The sequence below is a fragment of the Euleptes europaea genome, chromosome 13 (assembly GCF_029931775.1).
Source record: "Euleptes europaea isolate rEulEur1 chromosome 13, rEulEur1.hap1, whole genome shotgun sequence".
NCBI lineage: Eukaryota > Metazoa > Chordata > Lepidosauria > Squamata > Sphaerodactylidae > Euleptes > Euleptes europaea.
The window spans coordinates 53,887,590-53,908,296 of NC_079324.1; positions in this window are offsets into that span (position 1 = coordinate 53,887,590).

Below are 20,707 nucleotides of genomic sequence, written 5' to 3' on the forward strand. Positions count from 1 at the left end.
GGGCCGGCCGGCCTTTCCGAAGCGGCGATTGGCTGCCTGGGTCTTGCGTCGGCGGAGGGGGCGGGCGGGGCCGAGGCCAGAGTGGAAGGGACGGCAAGCTGGGTCATAAAAAGGGAAAGGCTAGAGCGGCACCAAAGAGCCGCTTCTGGTGCGTGTGTGGTTTTTTTTTAACCGCCGCCATTGGGGGGGGTTCTGTGAGGAAGGTGGAGTCGTTCTTTCCCTGGACAACTCTATGGCCATTTATGCCCGGGAGGTTTTGCCGATCAGATTCGCTGATCAGGCCCTGGGCGGGGCCGACCGGCCTTTCCGAAGCGGCCATTGGCTGCCTAGGACTTGCGTCAGCGGAGGGGGGGGAGGAGACCAGACTGGGAGGCGAGCTGGGTCATAGGAAAGGCTAGAGCGGTACACAATAGCCGCTTCTGGTGATTTTTTATTAAACTCCGCCATTTGGGAGGATTTCTGTGAGGAAGGTGGAGTCGTTCTTTCCCTGGACAACTCTATGGCCATTTATGCACGGGAGGTTTTGCCGATCAGATTCGCTGATCAGGCCCTGGGCGGGGCCGACCGGCCTTTCCGAAGCGGCCATTGGCTGCCTAGGTCTTGCGTCAGCAGAGGGGGGGGGAGAGGAGACCAGACCAGACTGGGAGGCGAGCTGGGTCATAGACAAGGAAAGGCTAGAGCGGTACACAATAGCCACTTCTGGTGATTTTTTTAAACTCCGCCATTTGGGGGGATTTCTGTGAGGAAGGTGGAGTCGTTCTTTCCCTGGACAACTCTATGGCCATTTATGCACGGGAGGTTTTGCCTTCGATTTGCTGATCAGGCCCTGGGCGGGGCCGACCGGCCTTTCCGAAGCGGCCATTGGCTGCCTAGGTCTTGCGTCAGCGGAGGGGGGGAGGAGACCAGAGCCGACCAGACTGGGAGGCGAGCTGGGTCATAGAAAAGGAAAGGCTAGAGCGGCACACAATAGCCGCTTCTGGCGATTTTTTTTTTAAACTCCGCCATTGGGGGGGCTTCTGTGAGGAAGGTGCTGTCGCTCTTTCCCTGCACAACTCTATAGAACAGAGGGGGTTGAAAGCGGTTGGGTTTTTTAAAAACTGAACGTGAGGTACTCCCCGCTGAGTCTTCACACACACTCACTCAGCTCCGTGGTAAAACTGTTACAAGTTTCAAAATAAAGAAAAGTAAGCACAATTAAGAACAGTTTAATACTGACAAAGTCGTTGGTGACACTGGTTTTGTTTACGGCGCCATCTCCTTGCGCCACTTGGCGTCTCTGCAGAAGGAGGCTCTAGTCATGCTTATTTCTGTTTCAGTTATTTCTGTTCAGGTGTATCTATTGGTTTTGCTGTTCAAGTGTATCGAGTGGTTATATTTCTCAGAGATGTTCAAGCTGTCAGGAGTCATGCAGTTCAGGCAGGCTCTTGACATGAGTTAGGCCCATTTCGGTTTAAGTGTTATTCTTTGGTTTTGTTTTTCTGAGCTGCTCATGCTGTCCCCGCTCCTATCCTCCCCCTGCCCCCGCGCTGACCTTGAGTCTCTAGCAGGCAACTTCAGTATTATGGCTTGCTCACTCCCTGCTTCTTAATTCCCAGGCTGCTTGGTTTTGCACCTGGGATGACTCTGTGCTTAAAGTTATGCTTTGTAGTCTGGTTTGCCATTAGCAGCTTTGAACCTGTGGATTGCTTATGCTGTACCTGCGGATCCTGAATAAACGTTTACCTGCTTTAGACCTGCCTGTCTGAGCGAGTGAGTTTTTGGGATTGCCGAGGTTAGCTGGAGAGCCTCACACCTACTTCTCCAATAAAAAAGGATGCGGGGGGGGGGGGGTGTTCTACCACAGACAGTACAGAGCCTAGAACAGAAGCCGCTCTTCCTCCCTCAAGTACCCATAGACAGGATGGTCAGCTTTCGCTTGCTTACCGGAAGTTTAACTGTATGGGTCATTTTTTGTGACTCTCTGTCTTTCCCATAGAGATATGCTCATATATCTCACAGGTGGAGAAAGGACTGGCCACAAAGAGTTTTAGCCACTTCCGGGTTTCCATTGCAGTTCGTGGGAGCTGTCACCACTGGGGTGTTAATTCTGTGTTAATTCCAGTTTAAAATTTATGAAATTAAAACCGAGACCTGGAATGGGTATTACCACGTGTGTAGGCCTTGCTGGGGTGTCTGATTGGTAGTGTTGCCGGCTCCAGGTTGGGAACTACCTGGAGATTTTGGGGGTGGGGATATAATGGCATAGAGCCAGCGTGGTGTAGTGGTTGAGAGCGGTGGACTCTGATCTGGAGAACCAGGTTTGATTCCCCACTTCTCCACATGAAGCCACCTGGGTGACCTTCGGCTAATCACAGCTCTCTTAGAGCTCTCTCAGCCCCACCTACCTCACAGGGTGTCTGTTGTGGGGAAGGGAAGGTGATTGTAAGCCAATTTGATTCTTCTTCAAGTGGTAGAGAAAGTTGGTAAGTTCTTCTTACCAAATGGCCATTTATTCCAGGTGAACTGTCACCTGGAGATCAGTTGTAATAGTGGGAACTCTCCAGCCACCACTGGAGGTTGGCAACTCTACTGATTGGTTACTGTGTAAAACAGGACGGTAGGCAGTTGGCCATAAGCCTGATTCAGCAGGTCTCTTGTGTTCTGATCATGTGGAGGTTGCTGCAGCTCTCACTTCCAATGCTATATTGGCCAGGTTGGTTTATCTGGTTAATACTAGTATGTACTCTTTGTATGGGAGGCTAACATACCCCAGAAAAGAACTAGTATGTGTTCCATGACGGTGGGCTCTTTAATTTGATCAAATATATTGGGCACAGAGTCAAATTGGAATACAACCCCAACATACATACCTGGGTTGTTATAATAATGTTATACATGTTGTATAATGTGTATGTGTCCATTACAAGGGATTTTATTACACCACTGATGAAGGCCAGTGAGCTGAAACACATTTGGTTTGTGGCTTAAGTTTATCAACCTATATTACCGGTAGTTGCCATTGTGCTTTCTTTTCACATGACTGTTAATGCTTTTAATATAGATATTGCTATTGCATCCATACGACTTGTTGTTTTGTTAACTGCCTTGTTTTATTACCTGCCATGATATGAATATTGTAAATAAGCAAGTATGGCATTCCTTGTTTTGCCACAGATGTCTGCCTTTTGTGCAGACTTTTAAAAGCACAGAAATCCTGCCATTTTTAAGATCCTCTTTTCGGTTGGGGTGTGGGTGTAGAAGGCATACTTTCTAAGCACAGCAAGCCCACAGCTCTTGTTCTTCTAATATCTAGGTTGACAGGTAGAAATTCAGCAGACGAAGGCTGTCTTGTTTCTGCATCTCCATCGGCTGAATGTCTGCCAGTCGTGATGGTTTAAAGGCACCTACCAGGTAGAAGATGCAAGCCTCCGTCAGAAGAAAAGGGACATCCTTGTCTAGCTTATTAAACCACTGCTATGTAAGGGGGCCTTAACGCTTACAGGGGTCCTCACCTTTGGAGGTGAGGTGGTTGGTGGCTGCTAGCACCAAGTCCTTCTCTATTCTGGAACTTGTAGCCATTAGCCTAGAGCAAAGTCTGTGAAATTTTAGGCACTAGGTAAATATATGGCTTTATCTCTTTCTTTTTGTTGAGTTCCCTTTCACCCCCATTCATTCTGACTGTCCGTTATGCCTCCTGTATTCCCCCCCCAAATGATAATGTTTTATTATTGATCCTTGATGTAGCACATCTCTTTGAAGTATCTAAATGCTTCCATTATTGTTTTATTGCTGGTGTTCTACATTGTTATTGGGTGGCTGGTATGTTTTATGGTTTTAATTATAGGAAATTGGAAAGAATCTCTCTAGCTGTCCTTGCTTGGAGAGTGGGCTTTAAATATTTTAAATAAGCCACCCTGCCTATTTATACACAAGATTTACAACAAGATCTTTGGTGGGAAGGATGGTGAAAGCGCTATATACATGCTAAATAAGCTTTACTGCTGAGTATTTTTCACGGTGACTTCTAGAATTTCTAGAAAACCATCAAGACCACGGATGCTCACTCCCACGCCCTCTAGGGTTACTAAAAGGCCTGGAGAAGAATGTTTTGTCCTTTTAATAGAGGCTTATGTGTGTTGAAATGAACCCTTGAAGCTTTTCAGGGCAGAGAAGTAAAGAACATCACCTAGTCATTGCTGTAGATCAAAATGATGTTAAAGGGGCAGGATATTTACTGCAGGTGAACTGATCTCTAACGGCTGGAGATCAGCTGTAATGGTGGGAGATCCCCAGCTACTACCTGGAGGTTGGTAACCCTAACTTGAGTGGTCAAGTTTCCCCCGCTCCTGTCTGGTTCTTTTCCCCTCTTGAATTGAAGCTGCATCCACACATCATTGGATATTTCACTATTGTGCCCTAGCAGTCATTCACAACTGGATTATCCTGTACAAGCAAATCATTGCTGTGGTACAATGATAGCGTAAAATCTAATCGAGTGTAGATACAGCCTGAGACTCAATTGCTCTCTGCATTTTGTGCCTCTTAGAGTGTGCTCAACCCTCATTAGGTCATTTTTGAGATCTTCAAAATTTCTCTTTCATTTGATTAATTTACAACATTGGCTTTTTTTTTTTTTTACTACCTGGTGAGTCTCCTTGTGTGAAGAAATCCATTCCTTCTGTTTAAATAACCTGTTTTTGTTGCTTTTGTGACTGGCATGCACTAATCATAGATATAGGATACCTGTCTATCCATCTCTTTTGCTTCTTATTTATAAAGGGCCTAACATTCAGAAGCACCCTACCTGGAAATCCAGCAACAGAATTTACCCCTTTGGTGAGAAGAAGGGTGTCATCAGAAATCTCTTTCGGTCAAGCAGCCTTCTCTCTGTCTCCACCTTTTTATCCTGTCTCGATCCTCATTTCTTCTGCAAAGCTTTTCAATCCACAAGTTCTCTTTATCACACCACGACGGCGACTTCCAAGCCTTGCCTTCTTTCTTGATTGGAGCGCAAGGTGCCTCTAGCAGAAACCAGCTCATTAAGGGCAGAATGAAACCAAGAGATCCAGTCCCGTTTCCTTGTCAGGGTGTTTTTTCTCTCTCATTTTGCTCAGGGGAAACTGGGCCCGTCAGCCCCTGGGGATGGTCTCAGCATCATTTTTTAAAGATCTAGTAAAAAAAACAACCAACCCACTGTGGCCATTAAAAGAAAACTGGCCATAATTCAGGCTGCAATACAGGCTTCCACTAACGACGTGCCGCAAGATTTCATATTAAAACCCCAGGAGGCCAAAGAGAAAATTGAAAATCTGAAAATATTGGTTGATGCAGTTTCTCTTTCCGCACTTAATCACAACGAATACTGAGTTCTGTAAAGCTCTGGGGAAGCCAGAATAGGGAGGAAGATGGAAGAACATCAGAACGCTGACCTTGGAAACAGCCTTCTACAAAGGAATAGGTGCTTGATGGGTAAGCCTCTCCCAAGCACAGAGGAATATTTTTAATCATTGGCACATTAAGAATCCCAAAGGAGGCTGAAAGGGAGCAGTAGTTTGGATACTTTTTATAAGGCCCGTCAAAAACATCACAAAACTTAGCAAACAAGTTTTCGAGTTCCCCAGAACTCTCCTTCAAGCCTGGCTGGTACCAGAGATGAAGAGGAGGAAGAGAAGAAAATTGCTTCAGGGCGTGATAAAAAAGCCTCAACACCTACAACCTGAAAGAGCCTTAACATGAAGATAGGAGTTATTGCAAACCTGTGTCGCGTCCACATGGAGGCTTCCAAACTGGGGGATCCCCCACCCCGCCCAAGAAGACACATGACATTGTTCACCAATTGCCTGTTTTCCTAACTCTCGTCCTCGGTATGATCTTTCTCAAACCAGGCTGTTTCCACACACGGATTTCCCCCCAGGTGGCACACAGCACGCCCTCGCTTCATTTGGGAGCTTGCATACCATGCCGTGCTCTTTCCGAAATTAGGTCGTTGGACTCTTGGGGCTTTCCCTTTTAAGCTTCTTTGCTCCAACTTATAGGGGAAATGACATGCCAGCTTCAGGCAGAGTCTTTGTGTGACACCTAGGGTTGCCAGCTCCCCCCTGGCCACTGGTGGGGGATGGGGGCAGGGTTGCCAAATCCAGGTTGGGAAACTCCTGGAGATTTGTGGATGAAGCCTGAGGAAGACAGTGACCTCAGTGGGGTACAAGGCCATAAATTCCACATTCTATAGCATCCTCCAGGGGACCTTGTAGTCTGGAGATGACCTGTAACTCCAGGGGATGCCCATGTCCCACCTGGAGGCTGGCATTGACCCCTCTGCCTGTAGCCAATCGAGGTGGGGGCAGAGCTTAGTGCTGCACCCCCCCTTCAAAACAGTGGCTCTCTGCTCTGGTATCCCCTTCCCTTTAGCCCTTCAAGGGGGATTTTTAAAACAGCAACAAGTCAACTCAAAAACCCATTTAGCACTGGTTAACAATCCGGCAGTCTTTTGACACCAGATTCAAATTCATTGCAGTTAACTGAGCAGCAGCCAAGTGCATTGCCTAGCTGATATTACTGTTAATAAAGGTGGCTTTACTTAGCTCTGCAATCAGATAGGTTCTTATTTGGGGGGGGGGGAAATATCCAGCAGACCCAGAAGATGGCTTTAAATGTGTTCTCTGGCTTAAACCACCCCTCTGTAACAGAGGCTTTGGTTTCTATTTTTATTTTGTCTAATGGCAGTGGTATGAGATATTTATCATTTTGAATCCGGGGAACAGAAGCGCACTTGATCTCTGCAGCTTTTGACAGATGGGGAAAGGGAAGGCACCTTCTTGTAAGCAGGCTATGTTAATCAGAGCTGCAGCTGTCTGGATGAAGATGAGTCACAGCGTCAACGAGTTGCCCGTCTCCCTACTAAATACACCCCGGCGCTCACCAAGAAGCCCTTTGCCAGCCACCGGTTTGTGGGTGGGATGTGAAGCCAGTCTTCAATCCGGCCTCCGAATCCCCACTAAGCTTCACAATCAGATAAGGATGACCCCCTTATTAAAACCTCAAGGCGGTTATTTTAAGAGATTGGTTGGAGATAAACTTGTTTCGGTGCTCATTTTTCTCGTGGCAGAACCAATTCATCCTTGTCCTACCCTGGCTGGTCTTTCCCATTTGATTTCAAATTGGATTTGGACCTCCGGGGATATTTGATGTCAGTCGCCCTAATGTGGTGTCAGCAGGAAGACATAGGGAGATAAAAAGTCAGGTTCGCTTAACAACTGATTCCCTCCTCCTCCCAGGAATTATCCTGGGTTTTCTAGGGTGTCTTTGTCTTATTCTTTTACGGCACTTCCTGAGTGGCAGCCAAAATAGATAGATTCCACAGGGATCAGATCCTTCTTAGGGCATTCTTTGTTTATGGTGAGGTGGGGCATGGGTAGATACAGAAGAGACCAACTGATATATATGCTCCTCTTCAGGATATGATCGTGTTATGTGCTTCGGTTGAGGCAATGTCCATGCTTTCTCAGGCTTATTAATGAACCAGGATTGACTGCAACCGTGCACACATGCGGCCACCCCAGCCCCAACCCTAAAACCTCCCACCGATCAAGGGGGGGGGACCTGGCAACCCTACTTCAGCAGCAGCTGCCACCACAGCACAAGGATTTTCACGGTGTGACTGAAGATAAGCTCTGTGTATGCAAGAAAATATTTTAAAACAATATGTTAATTTTAAAAGGCATCCTGTCAAGCAGAACGTCCGCCAGAAATGTTGATGAGTTGCTGTTAGAGTTAAGCATGACCTTGCTCCCTTACATTCTGTGGTTGGCTCCGCCTGTTGTGGCAGCCATTTTGTCGTTGGCTCCCCCTCCCGAGGCAGCCATTTTGTGGTTGCCTCCTCCATCCTTTGTCAGAATTTCAAAGCTGCCTGGAGGCTTAAAAAGGTGGGGGATCCCTGTTCAATTGGTTCTCCAAGCCAAAGCAGGAAAATGTAGTTTGAAGTGGGTTTCTGGTTCTAGTTTGGAGGAAGCTGTGAGCGAGACTGGAGGAGGGTATGTGTAAATCTGTGGGGCTTCTATGTTAATTTCGTAACTTCTGTGGATCCTCCCCCCCCCAAAAAAAAGAATTTATGAGCAGTGCTCCCCATGTTTAAGTTCTCATGGGAATAGTTCCAAATGTTATGCTTGAAAAAAAGCCCCAAAGCACTGTCTTATTTCTCCACCCATCCCCCTCGCAAGCCAGTGGAAATGTTGGCACGGGCTTCGCTTGCAACACTGGAAACAGTCCAAGACACAAAGGTTAACACCCTGATTCTTGCCTAGCAATCTTTCAAGGATGATTTAACACCCTGCGCAAGCCACCTTATAATGGCTTCTTGAGCCAAGTATTTATTCAACAACCCACCCTGGCTTGGCATGAAGGGAAAGGCTGCGAGCCATAGAGATATGAAAATGGGTGTCATAATATCGTTTCCCAGAACTCAAAAGTCGGTGTGTAAACATGGGGCGCTCTCGCACAAGCAATTAAGAGAACAAGCAGCAGCGGATTATGCCTTTTGGATGCAGATTCCTCAGCGTTGTAAGACGTGTAATTTTAAAGCTCTGACAAGCTGTTTTACAGATTGACAGCATCAGCGTGCCTTTCATCACCTTTGGGCCTTGCAGGATAGGTGGGGCCCGATCGCAGCTCGCTGGGTGTTGCACTGGCTCCCCTGCTCATACCAGTTTGTGGGTTGCTGATCCAGCAGGTGCTCCAATCTTAAGTTTGCCAATTGTTTTGTTTTTGGCGGTTTTTAGCAGCTACCCGGCAAGCCAAACTCTGTAGGCAGAAGCTTTCCCTCCAGCATTGCATTTCCTTGCTGAGAAAAAGCATCTGATGTAACTTTTTGCGGGAGGGAAGGTGGCACTGTATAGCCCAATCTGTAGCCCAAATTTTGAAAGCTAAGCTAGGATGATGCTATCCTACAGGTGGCTGGTTGGCCATTGTGTGAACAGAATGCTGGACTGGGTGGGCCTTTGGTCTGATCTAGCCTGGCTCTTATGTGGTTCTTCTTATGTGGTTAAGAGTGGTGGTTTGGAGCGGTAGAGTCTGATCTGGAGAACCGGGTTTGATTCCCCACTCCTCCACGTGAGCGGCGGAGGCTAATCTGGTGAACTGGATTTGTTTCCCCATTCCTACGCATGAAGCCAGCTGGGTGACCTTGGACTAGTCACACTCTCTCAGCCCCACCTACCTCACAGGTTGTCTGTTGTGGGGAGGGGAAGGTGATTGTAAGCTGGTTTGATTCTTCCTTAAGTGGTAGAGAAAAGCAGGGTATAAAAACCAACTCTCCTCCTCCTCAGCAGAGGAAGGCAATGGCAAATCACCTTTGCTTCTCTCTTGTCTTGAAAGCCTCTTGCTGGGGTTGCCATAAGTTGGTTGCAACTTGACAGCACTTTCTGCCTCTACTGCAGCTGTTTCAAAGTGCCCAAACAATCGGTAAAAGAGCAACTGTCTTGTGACCAAGGTTAACAATGATTCACTTCTTCAGGCTCCTATAGCATGACCCAATCATGGCCTGGAGCTAGCGTTGCCACCAGGTACCCCTTGGCCACAGGTGGGGGGTGGGGTAGGAACAGAATCCACCACTTCAAACTACCGGTCTTAACCACTACACCACACCAGCAAGCTTCTGTGGCAATATGGGGGAAGTAAATCTGCATCTCCCAGATCCTAGTCTGATACTTTAAACCAGGGGTGGGGAACGTCAGGCCCGGGGGCCGTATAAGGCCCGCGAAATCATTTGGTCTGGCCCTTTGTGGGTCCTGGCAGATCTCTAGCTCAGAAGGATCTAAGACTGGTGATCCGCCCCCTTCCAGGGACAGGAATAGCCTCTATTCAAGGCGGATATGAGTTTGTTTGGACGAGAAAAGGAACCTTCCCCCCCCCCGAGTGCCCCACCGGTTGGATGCCTGCCTACTTGCCTGTGCCGGGGGGGGGGGAGGGTCATCTGGGGCAGCTTGGGGCTTGGTTGGCTAATTTTTAAGTTGATAATTTTGTATGGCTTGCGAATGATGTTATAAATATCCAAATGGCCCTTGGCAGAAAAAAGGTTCCCCACCCCTGCTTTAAACACTATACCACACTGGTTCTGGCTAGTTCTGCATCCTGTGGCACAAATCCATTATGCGTTGTGTGCTGGGGTACTTCCTATAGTCAAGTGCAGAACCAGCATTGGAGTAAAGTTCTGAATGCACAGAAATTCTCATGAACAAGATGTACAATTTCTGACTGAGGGTGTGTGTGGGCGGAAATCAAGTTGTAAGTATTTTTCTGCTGCTTTATAGCATTTCACCACCAGATGGCACTGTTGATCTTTGGGGGAAAAGTGGTCCCCCCCCCCCCAAGGTTTGGCACAGGCTGATAACTTGGCGATTTCAGTTTAGTGCTTTGTGCTTGCTGCTGTTATCTCCAGCCTCCCCTTCTCTCCCCCCCTTCCCCACCGTGCTCTTGTAAACTCTTTGTAAAGCCCTCAGGCTGCTTTACAGATAAAATGTGAAAGGGGGAAAAAAAGAAATAGAAAAAAAAGGGGAAAGCTGCATCCCGGTCTCTCCAGCGGCTTTCATTATCACACCTTTCTAACAGCTACAGATTTTTTGCCTTTCTTTTCAAATTGGATTTTACGTGATTGTCTGCAAAATAAAGCTGCAGCCTCCGGACCGACAACCGGACAGGACGTGTGCTAATGACGTGGTGCAACATGCAGTCCTGCGTGTTTGAAATGAGCACAAAAGAAGGCAGAGAAGGCACTGCTGGAGATGTGAGCAACTGCCTGGAGTGAAACTGCAGTTTTCGGGGTTAGAGGCACCCTCGCCATCCTGAGGCCGGTGGCAGCTGCCTAGGCTGCAACAAGAATCCTTGTCTTTCCAGGCAGGACTGCCTTGTGAGTAGGGCTGCCAGGTCCTAAAAAAAATGATGACATTGTCCGCGCCACTACATCACGGGGGAAGCCCGAAAGTGACAAGGGGTATCTCTAGGAATCACTGGGAACTCTATGGCTTTACCACAGAGTTTCCAGCAACTCCTAGAGTTACCTTATGTCACTTCTGTGTTTCCCTTGGAAGTGATGTAGCAGTGTAGCCAACATTGTGCCTCCCCACGTCCCCGCCTCCAATCCCCCTGTGAACCGGGTAGGGTTGTTTGGGAAACTGCTGAAGATTTGAGGATAGGCAGGAACTAAGGGGGGATGTGATGTCATGGAGTCTGTCCTCTGAAGCTGGAGGGAAGAACCATGGATGCCACCTTGAGTTCCTTGGAGGAAGGGTCGTATGAAAACTGATAGATAAGCAAATTGTCTGTTGGTGCCTGGAGAACACAAGTCTACTGACTAAGACCAACAGGCAATGAAGGAGTGCTTGAAACAGTCCCACGATGGAACTCTGGATACCCCTTAAACTCAGCAATCCAATCCCCCCTTCCTCACACACAATCCATACAAAACAGTGCATGACGTGCCATTTCACTGTGTCAACTATCAGGGCTGATATCTGCAATATAGTCCTTTTATATCTTGAAGCCTGTTGACTTTTCTAGGCTGGTCTCCCTTAGGCATTTTAATATCCTTAATACTTCTTCTGCCCTGACCTGGATGGCCCAGGATAGCCTGATTTCATCCAATCTTGGACGCCAGTGTGGTGTAGTAGTTAAGAGCGGTGGGCTCTGATTTGGAGAACAGGGTTTGATTCCCCACTCCTCCACATGAGCAGTGGATGCTAATCTGGTGAACCAGGTTGGTTTCCCCACTCCTACACATAAGGCCAGCTGGGTGACCTTGGGCTAGTCACAGCTCTCTTAGAGCTCTCTCAGCCCCACCTATCTCACAGGGTGTCTGTTGTGGGGAAGGGAAGGTGATTGTAAGCTGGTTTGTTTCTCCCTTAAGTGGTAGAGAAAGTCGCAATATAAAAACCAACTCTTCTTCTTCTAACAGTGCAATGCTATGCAGAGTTACTCCAGTCTAAGTCAATTGAAATGAATGGGCTTAGACTGGAGCAAGTCTTTTAAGGATTACACTGTAAGTATAATTGACCCTGGTTAGAACTTGGATGGGAAACAACATATTCATGGAGGAGAGGGGTATTCACGGCTATTAGAATGGACACTAGTCATGCTGCATACCTATTCTCTCTAGCATCAGAGGAGCATGCCTATAATTTTGGGTGCGGTGGAAACAGGCAGGATGGTGCTGCTGCACTCATCTTGTTTGTGGCTTCCTAGAGGCACCTGGTTGGCCACTGTGTGACCAGACTGCTGGACTTGATGGGCCTTGGTCTGATCCAGCAGGGCCTTTCTTATGTTCTTAACCAAGGGAGTACCGTAATGAACTGCTATGCAGAGGCAGGCATTGGCAGACCACCCCTGTTAGTCTCTTGCCTTGACAACCCTACAGGGTTGTCATAAATCGACTGCGACTTGATGGCATTTTCCACCACTACTAATATTTCCTCTCCTCTTTGTTTTTTTCCGGAAGGGCTGGTGCCCCTCACCCATGTAATGAGGACGGGGAGATTGCACATGGCAATCTTTCTGCGCTCTCTGTTTTGCACAGTAGCACAAAGGAAGGACCCCCAGATAACCCTTTGCCCCCGGGTCTGAATGCAAGGATCTTGCAGCCTGATTGTATGGCTTGTGTGCCCCCCTTCTTTGCTAATCAAAAAGTATTTTTCTGCTTGTTACCTGGCAAACATATGTGCAGCTTGCACCTCCAGCCTCCTTTTTAACATTCCTGAGCTCCAGATTTCATCTACTCATTGAACATCTGGATTGTGAATTACTCTTCCCTCCCCTCCAATGAAGTAGCTTGCAATTTTATTCCCCTCCAACTTGAATCTAATTCTGTTCCTGCTCTAATGTATAGTTCCTTCAGTCTCCAAGGTGTTCTTTCTCCGGTGTGTTCATCATCTCCCAATTTAATATAATCTGCAGATTTCATCAGCCTCCTGGCTTTACCCACCACTGCTGAAATGCTATTTGAAAATAACACTTGAGGAAAGTCCTGGGTGTCTGCATTGTATCTTCTAGTGTGGTGTAAGCTATCATTAGGGTTGGGAAATGGTGGAGCTGAAAAGGGCGGGGATTGGGGAGGGGCCTCAGCAGGATATAATGCCATGGAGTCCATCTTCCAAAGCAGCCATTTTCTCCAGGTGAACCGATCTCTGTCGCTTGGAGATCAGTTGTAATCCCAGAAAATCTCCAGCCACTACCTGGAGGTTTAGGGTTGCCAGGTCCCTAGGAGGTTTTTGGGGCAGAGCCTGAGGAGGGTGGGGTTTGGGGAGGGGCTTTAATGTCATAGAGTCCAATTGCCAAGCGGCCATTTTCTCCAGGTGAACTGATCTCTATCGGCTGGAGATCAGTTGTAATGGCAGGAGATCTCCAGCTAGGGTTGCCAGGTTCTCCTTTGCCACCAGCAGAAGGTTTTAGGGTCGGAGACTGATGAGGGCGGGGTTTGGGGAGGGGAGGGACTTCAATGCCATAAAGCCCAATTGCCAAAGCAGCCATTTTCTCCAGATGAACTGATCTGTTGGCTGGAGATCTCCTACCACCACCTGGAGGTTGGCAACCCTATTTCTAGCTAGTACCTGGAGCTTGGCAACCCAGCTATCATTGAACATTTCCCTTTGCCCTGAATCCCCCCCTTTGTATTTTTCAGCCCTGAGGCCCACCTTAACTTGTAAACCCCAAGAAAGACATCTAGGCAACGCCTGACCCAATTGGAACTCGCTCAGACCCAACAGGAAGTGAATGTGCCTGAGCAGGAAGGGACTCAGTTTTGCAGGACACAAGTGCCTGATGGGGGACCTGTATAAAGGCGCACCGGAGGCCCCTGGAAGCAGTCAGGTGCTGGCAGAGAACCAAAAGGAACTCCTTGCTTCTGGAAGGAAGGGCCTGCAAGTTCTTGTCCCTGTTCTCAAAGCAGATCGCCTGAAGGTAGGAGAGGTTCAGGGATAAGCTAATGACAGACTTTCTGGAGGGAGGAAGATATCCCGGCTGGGGGGAACTCATAAGACACAGAGGTGTGGGGCAACAGCTGAGCAGAGCAAAAAGCACAGAAACAGCTGGTGATGAGGCAAGCATGTGCTTTGTGGGTTTAGAACCCAGGGCCCGGCACATCTAGTGCTAAGGGTTGCCAACTCTGGGTTGGGAAATACCTGGAGATTTTGGGGGATGAGCCTGAGGAGGGCGGGGCTTGGGGAGGGGAGGGACTTCAGTGTCATAGAGTCCAGTTGCCAAAGTGGCCGTTTTCTCCAGGGGAACTGATCTGTCTGCTGAAGATCAGCTTTAATAACAGGAGTTCTCCAGCTAGTACCTGAAGGCTAAGCAATCAAAAATCAACACCTCTGCACCATTACCTAAGGTTAGAAAATTAGTACAGAAACAGGCTGATAATATGTAATGACAAAAGTATATTGAAAGTAACAATGTGCTACCAAGCCAATTGCATATATACAACAAAGTATTTCCCAGTTCTGGGTGTATAACAATGTGCTAACAATCCACAACTTGTATCCCATTTGGGAATGTGGAAACTGTAAATTTGTCTGTGCAACCTTGTTTCAATGGATATCCTGATGTTGGAATAGATAAGCTAAACAATACACATGGTTGCTATTTTGTCCCTAAAAGGGTGATGCTTAAAGGTTTATGAGAATTTTGAAGCTACAGAAGCTTATACTGAAATTAGTACATTTTGAAATCAATATATAAACGGGACTGAGGAAGAATTGAAACGATCGTATCCCTTTCTACCCTTCTTCACTTGAAGACATCGACCTCGGATTGATTGTTACTGTACCAGGACTGAGAAATACTTTGTTGCACATATACAATTGGCTTGTTAGCACATTGTTATACACCCAGAACTGGAAAATACTTTGTTGTATATATGCAATTGGCTTGGTAGCACATTGTTACATTCAATATACTTTTGTCATTACATATTGTTATCAGCCTGTTTCAGTACCTGGAGGCTGGCAACCCTACTAGTGCTCCTTGCAGTGGCTTGCCCCTTCACAGATTGTGGCAATTGCGCTCATGTCTATTTCAGTGTCAGGGGTGGGGTGGGGGGAGAGAATATGCATCTGGGAAGTCGTTCCTGCCATGGCTCAGTGGGAAGAGGTATTGGTTATGGAGTCTTATCCTGAGTTCTTCTTTGGCGGGAGAGGGCGGGTTATACATATGATCAATTAATAAAGTAAATATGAGTTTGTATTCCTTGATAGAGTTAAGCTCTTTGAGGCTGGACTGGTGCCAGGGGATGGCACTATAACGCATCATCCTAGAGCCATATTCCAGCAGCGAGCCCAGCATCACTTTCTGGAGCATGACTCAGAGTCAGTAGGGTTGCCAGGACCTTCTTCGCCACCGGCAGGAGGTTTTTGGGGTGAGCCTGAGGAGGGTGGGATTTGAGGAGGGGCTTCAATGTCATAGAGTCCAATTGCCCAAGAGGCCATTTTCTCCAGGGGAACTGATCTCTATCGGCTGGAGATCAGTTGTAATAGCGGGAGATCTTCAGCCACCACCTGGAGGCTGGCAGCCCTAACAGTCAGACTTGCTACCGTGTTCTGAGGCTCAGTTCTGGCAGCATGCAGGAGCTCTGCAGGCCAAGCAACAGCCAGGGCATACCCCTGGTGAAATTGCTGCCTGACAAAGTGAGCTTTGGCTCACCAAAGCTTGTGGACAGTGCTGTGAAGTCACAGTTATGGCGACCCAGTAGAGTTTTCAAGGCAAGAGATGAATGGAGGTGGTTTGCCATTGCCTGCCTCTGCGTAGCGACCCTGGACTTCCTTGGTAGTCTCCCATCCAAGTAGTAACCAGGCGCGACCCTGCTTAGCTTCTGAGATCAGGCTTGCCAGAAGAGATTACATCCTGGAAAATTCTGTTAGTCCTTACCACGTGACTGGATTTGCATTTTGGCTTTCCCCAGAGGGTCCTTCAAGGTGGTAAACCTGGTTTCCTGGCTTCAAACTGGGAGAAGTTCATCGCACCATGCAATTCTTCCCCGTAGAATAAAAATCTATGAACGCAGAAACCTAGAAGGCAGGGCCAAAGGCTAGCAGCGACCCTTCCCCTGATATGCTAGTTTTCTATATGGAGGGATTCCCCCCCCCTTTTCGTGCAGAGGAACCTTCAGGCAGATAAACCCCACCTGCTCTTTGAAGCTGTATGTTCCAGACTCAGGTGTGCCACCACAACAATGCTCTGATGCCTCTGTCCCCTCCCTCCCTTACATTCCACACCTGCAGTGTGGATTACACCATGGGCCACAGTTTGGAGTGCCCTGCCACCCTCCCCATCCATCGCTGCTCCGATAAGGCGAGAAGGGATGGATGACTTGAGGAATCCGGGAAGCCGGGCCCATTATGAAAGCAAGCAGGAGACAAAGATAAGGGAGACGCTCCCTGGTTCATAATTAGCTTAAGTGAAGGTCTGTTGGAGTGCACTGTTGTGAACATCTTTTGTGTGTGAGTGCTCGCGCGCGTTGTTTGCTTTGTGAGCTAAACAGCTTCGGTGTTAAGACCCCAGTGGGTGCTACAGCAAGCATAATTCCTGACGACGCCGTGCCAGGATGATAGAGATTGTCAGGCGGGGGTGGGGAAGCGCGTTCTCCTGTTATTCACCGTGGCAGGCACCGAGCCTGTCTTCCCAGCCTGCTTCCTCTGTCAACACAAATTTAAAAATCTCATCCAGTGACGCTCCCAGGCAGGCTGACGACTCTCTCAAAGTCACCTTCCTCCCGCTCTCCGCAAATGATGCGCCTGTCTCGCCGCCACTTACAAGGAGACTGAAGAAGGGCCGCCAGGCGCACGGCTGCTGCCCTTCTTGCTGCGTTCCGGTCCAGTCTGGTAGATCTCGCTCGGGTGGTCTCATTGGGTCGGAACCAGCCAGCTTTTCTACCCAGTCTCGCCTAAATCCCCCTCCTCATGACAACCCCTGGCATACATGACTCGTCAATGCAGGTCCTGTGAGCCCCAGCAATGAATTTTTGGTGGTCAAGAGCGTCTCCTCCTTCCTTTTTTCACCAGAGGAAAAGGTGGGTGGATCCAGCCGATTGTGCAAGCCACAAGTGACGCCACCATGACAGATATGCTGTCCTGGAAAGGAGCTGCTTTGATTCTTGGCTGGCTCACACTTCAATTGCCATCTGGAGCATCTATGGGACCAAAAAACCTAAACAGATGTATTTTTTAAATTTTATTTTGTATTATTGTTATTTATAGTCATAAGAAAAGCCATGCTGGATCAGACCAAGGTCCCTCAAGTCCAGCAGTCTGTTCACACTGTGGCCAACCAGGTGCCTCTAGGAAGCCCACAAACAAGATGACTGCAGCAGCATTATCCTGCCTGTATTCCATGGCATCTAATATAATAGGCATGCTCCTCTGATCCTGGGAAGAATAGGTATGCATCATGACTAGTTGCCATTTTGACTAGTAGCCATGAATAGCCCTTTCCTCCATGGACATGTCCACTCCCCTCTTAAAGCCTTCCAAGTTGGCAGCCGTCCTCTGAGCAGGATTCTCTATGTGAGCATAAAGCAAATCTTGCAATTCTCCCCCCCCCCCTTTTGTTGCTCTACGCAAAAGGGCCAAAGAATTACATGGGGTACTGGGTCCCCTTCCCCCTGTGATAACAAGGAATGCAACTTGTCCCAGTTTCTAGCTTTTGAGAGCCCGCATGCTTTCATACAAATGTCTTGCTACTGTAAGGCTTAGGAATTTAAGTTAAAAAAAAGAAGGCAAAAAGATGGAGGACGAGATTCTCAGATGCCTGGCTCAGATATTTGGGCAATGCTTATGAGAAATTGCAGAACGGCGTGTGTGGCTGCATTTGCAGGCTGCTCACAGGAACGGATATAAGAGGCACATTCCCACCGCCATTTTGAGCTGTGGTCTGTCACCAGGAAGTTCTGCTTCAAAGATAGCTAGAAAGAACTATGGAGGCATTCATAGCTTTCCCAAGACATTATCCAAGGTATTTCACACTTATTCTGTGAACTTAGGCAGATCACGAGAGGGAGGGCAGGAAGGGTTTGGTTCTCGTGGCCCAGTGTGGTGTAGTTGTTAAGAGTGGTGGTTTGGAGCAGTGGAGTCTGATCTGGAGAACCGGGGTTGATTCCCCACTCCTCCACATGAGCCATGGAGGCTAATCTGGTGAACCGGGTTGGTTCCCCACTTCTCTGCATGAAGCCAGCTGGGTGACCTTGGGCTAGTCACAGTTCTTAGAGCTCTCTCGGCCTCACCTACCTCACCGGGTGTCTGTTGTGGGGAGGGGAAGGGAAGGTAATTGTAAGCCGGTTTGATTCTCCCTTAAGTGGCAGAGAAAGTCGGCATATAAAAACTAACTCTTCTTCTTCCTTGTCTTCCTCTTCCTCCTCCTCCATTCCCAGGGTAATGCCAGTTGCCCCTTGGGGGTCAGGAAGCAATTTTCCTCCAGGCCAGATTGGCCAGGGATCCTGAAGGGTTTATTTTCCCCATTTTCTGGGCATGGGGACACTGGGTTTATGTGTGTGGTGGAGGTAGTTGTGAATTTCCTGCATTGCACAGGGGGTTGGACTAGATGACCCTGGGGGTACCTTCCAACTCTGTGATTCTAGGATTCGTGGTGAGGGGAGGAAGCAGGGGAAAAAAGGAGGAAACGTCCACCAGGAAGCATCTTCTGATTTAATTATGCTTGCAGTTTGTAACGCATTAGCACTTCCCTCTGTGCCAGGCAGCACATAGCAATGGCGAGCCACGCGCATGGGCTTTTTGAAATTAACTAATGGGGGATGACACAGGAAAGAAAGGCTCTTTTTTTAAAGCAAGATTAAGGAGACTCCTGGGGGCATGTGGAATCCCCTGGAGGTGCTATTAGTTCCTGATAACCACACCTTTGAAATTGCTTTATTGCCTTAATAACAAGACGGTGAAAGGCGAATGTGTATGTGGCGGGGGTACAAGGCACATTTATTATTTATGCTGGTAAAAGATGAAAGTTGGCAATTTGAGTCTTTTAAAAGCACAGGTTCAGCAGAAACCGCTCGGCTTGTATTTACTCCATTTTTTATAGTATCCATTGATGTGGCGGAACATCCCCGCCCTCTGAGCCTGGGCCAGCTTGCTTGGAGGAGAGGTTGCATCCTAGGTGGGAAAAGCGGAAGGATGGAAATGTGCATCAGTGGTAGGGAAGGCAGCTATCCCATGTTCCGGCCAGCTGTTTATGCTCCAGACATTCAGCTGAGAAGCTGTTTCTTCCCTCTCTGCACTGCGCTGGGCTCCTGTATCACAGGGTCGTGCTGTAGCGCATCTGCTGTGGATGGGCGCACCGCATGTTCTCTTGTTCTTCCCGCAGTGGCCTGCAAGTGTGAACTGTCGTGGGGATTAACGGTTTACAGCACGGGCGCCCCCTAGTGGGAGTCGCTGGTAAGAAAGCATCTGCTGCTCCAACCTAGCACAGTGGTTTCTAGACCGTTTGATACTACCGCTTCCCCAGGCTTCTGTATGCCTCGTCTGTGGTGAGCAGAAAAGTATAATGCAAATATATGTGAATTTGCTGAAGTTATTCAGATGGTATTCTTGAGCCTGAGGAGGGTGGGGTTGGGGAGGGGAGGGACTTCAATGCCATAGAGTCCAATGGCCAAAGTGGCCATTTTCTCCAGGTGAACTGATCTTTATTGGCTGGAGATCAGTTGTAATAGCAGGAGATCTCCAGCTAGTACCTGGAGGTTGGCAACCCTAGAGTTTTGAGCCATTGGGAGAGATCTGTGTGCTCTAGAGCCCTTGTGCAAGCGGGAATGTACCAAAAAGGCCCCTGCTGGCGGCTTGCGTTACCTTACTGTGTTCCAACTTGCCCTTCTGCTTGTACAAGACATCATGCCAGTAATTCTCGGGCTTGATAAGGATTGCAGTATTGTCTCGTGGCATTGTTTGTGCAAGTGGAACTATGGTAGGTACGCATTTATGTTTTCATCTACGCATTGCTGGGTTAGGGTTGTTAGACCTTGTCACTTCAGAGGTGGTGGTGGGCAGAAACGGAGTCATGCAATGCTGTGATGTCATTTCCAGCCACCCCCACCCCCCGAAGTGACATCACCGGGCTGTGGCGACGCTCTAGGAACTCCACTGATCTCAGTGCTTTTTACCACAGAGATTTGGGGATTCCTAGAGTGTCACCACAATGTGGTCACATCACTTCTGTGTTGTTGTTTTTTTTGTAAAGAAATGACATTGTGGGATCACACAATGCCATTTCCCCCTCTCTGTTTTCCCCTGGCGCTCATCCAAGCAGTGACAGGGACCAGGGAGGATTGGCAGGAGTCCTCCTAGTGGAAGGGGGTAAGTGACATCCCTGTGCTGGATCTAACCTGAAAACGGGACGTCGACACCAAAATAGATAGGAGTCAGAAGCGTTGGGTAATTTCATCCCTCCATTTTATTCTTATTTTTGTTCCAAATTCTTATTTTTTATTCCATTTTATTCTTATTGACTCCATTTTATTCTTATTTTTATTTGTCATGGCATAGTGAAATTCCAATGCCTTTGCCGACCTTCTTTCCCTGTTTAGGATCAAACTGATGTAATGCAGCAGATTTCCTTAATTCAGATTGCAGGTTTGCCCTGGTGCAAAACTATGATAATCCCATTCACACATAGTTCAGCAGCCAATAGTGTAAACTCTATACCACGTAAATGTAGAGTGGGTCTCTTATCGGGTTGTGTTTTTTTTTTTAATTTC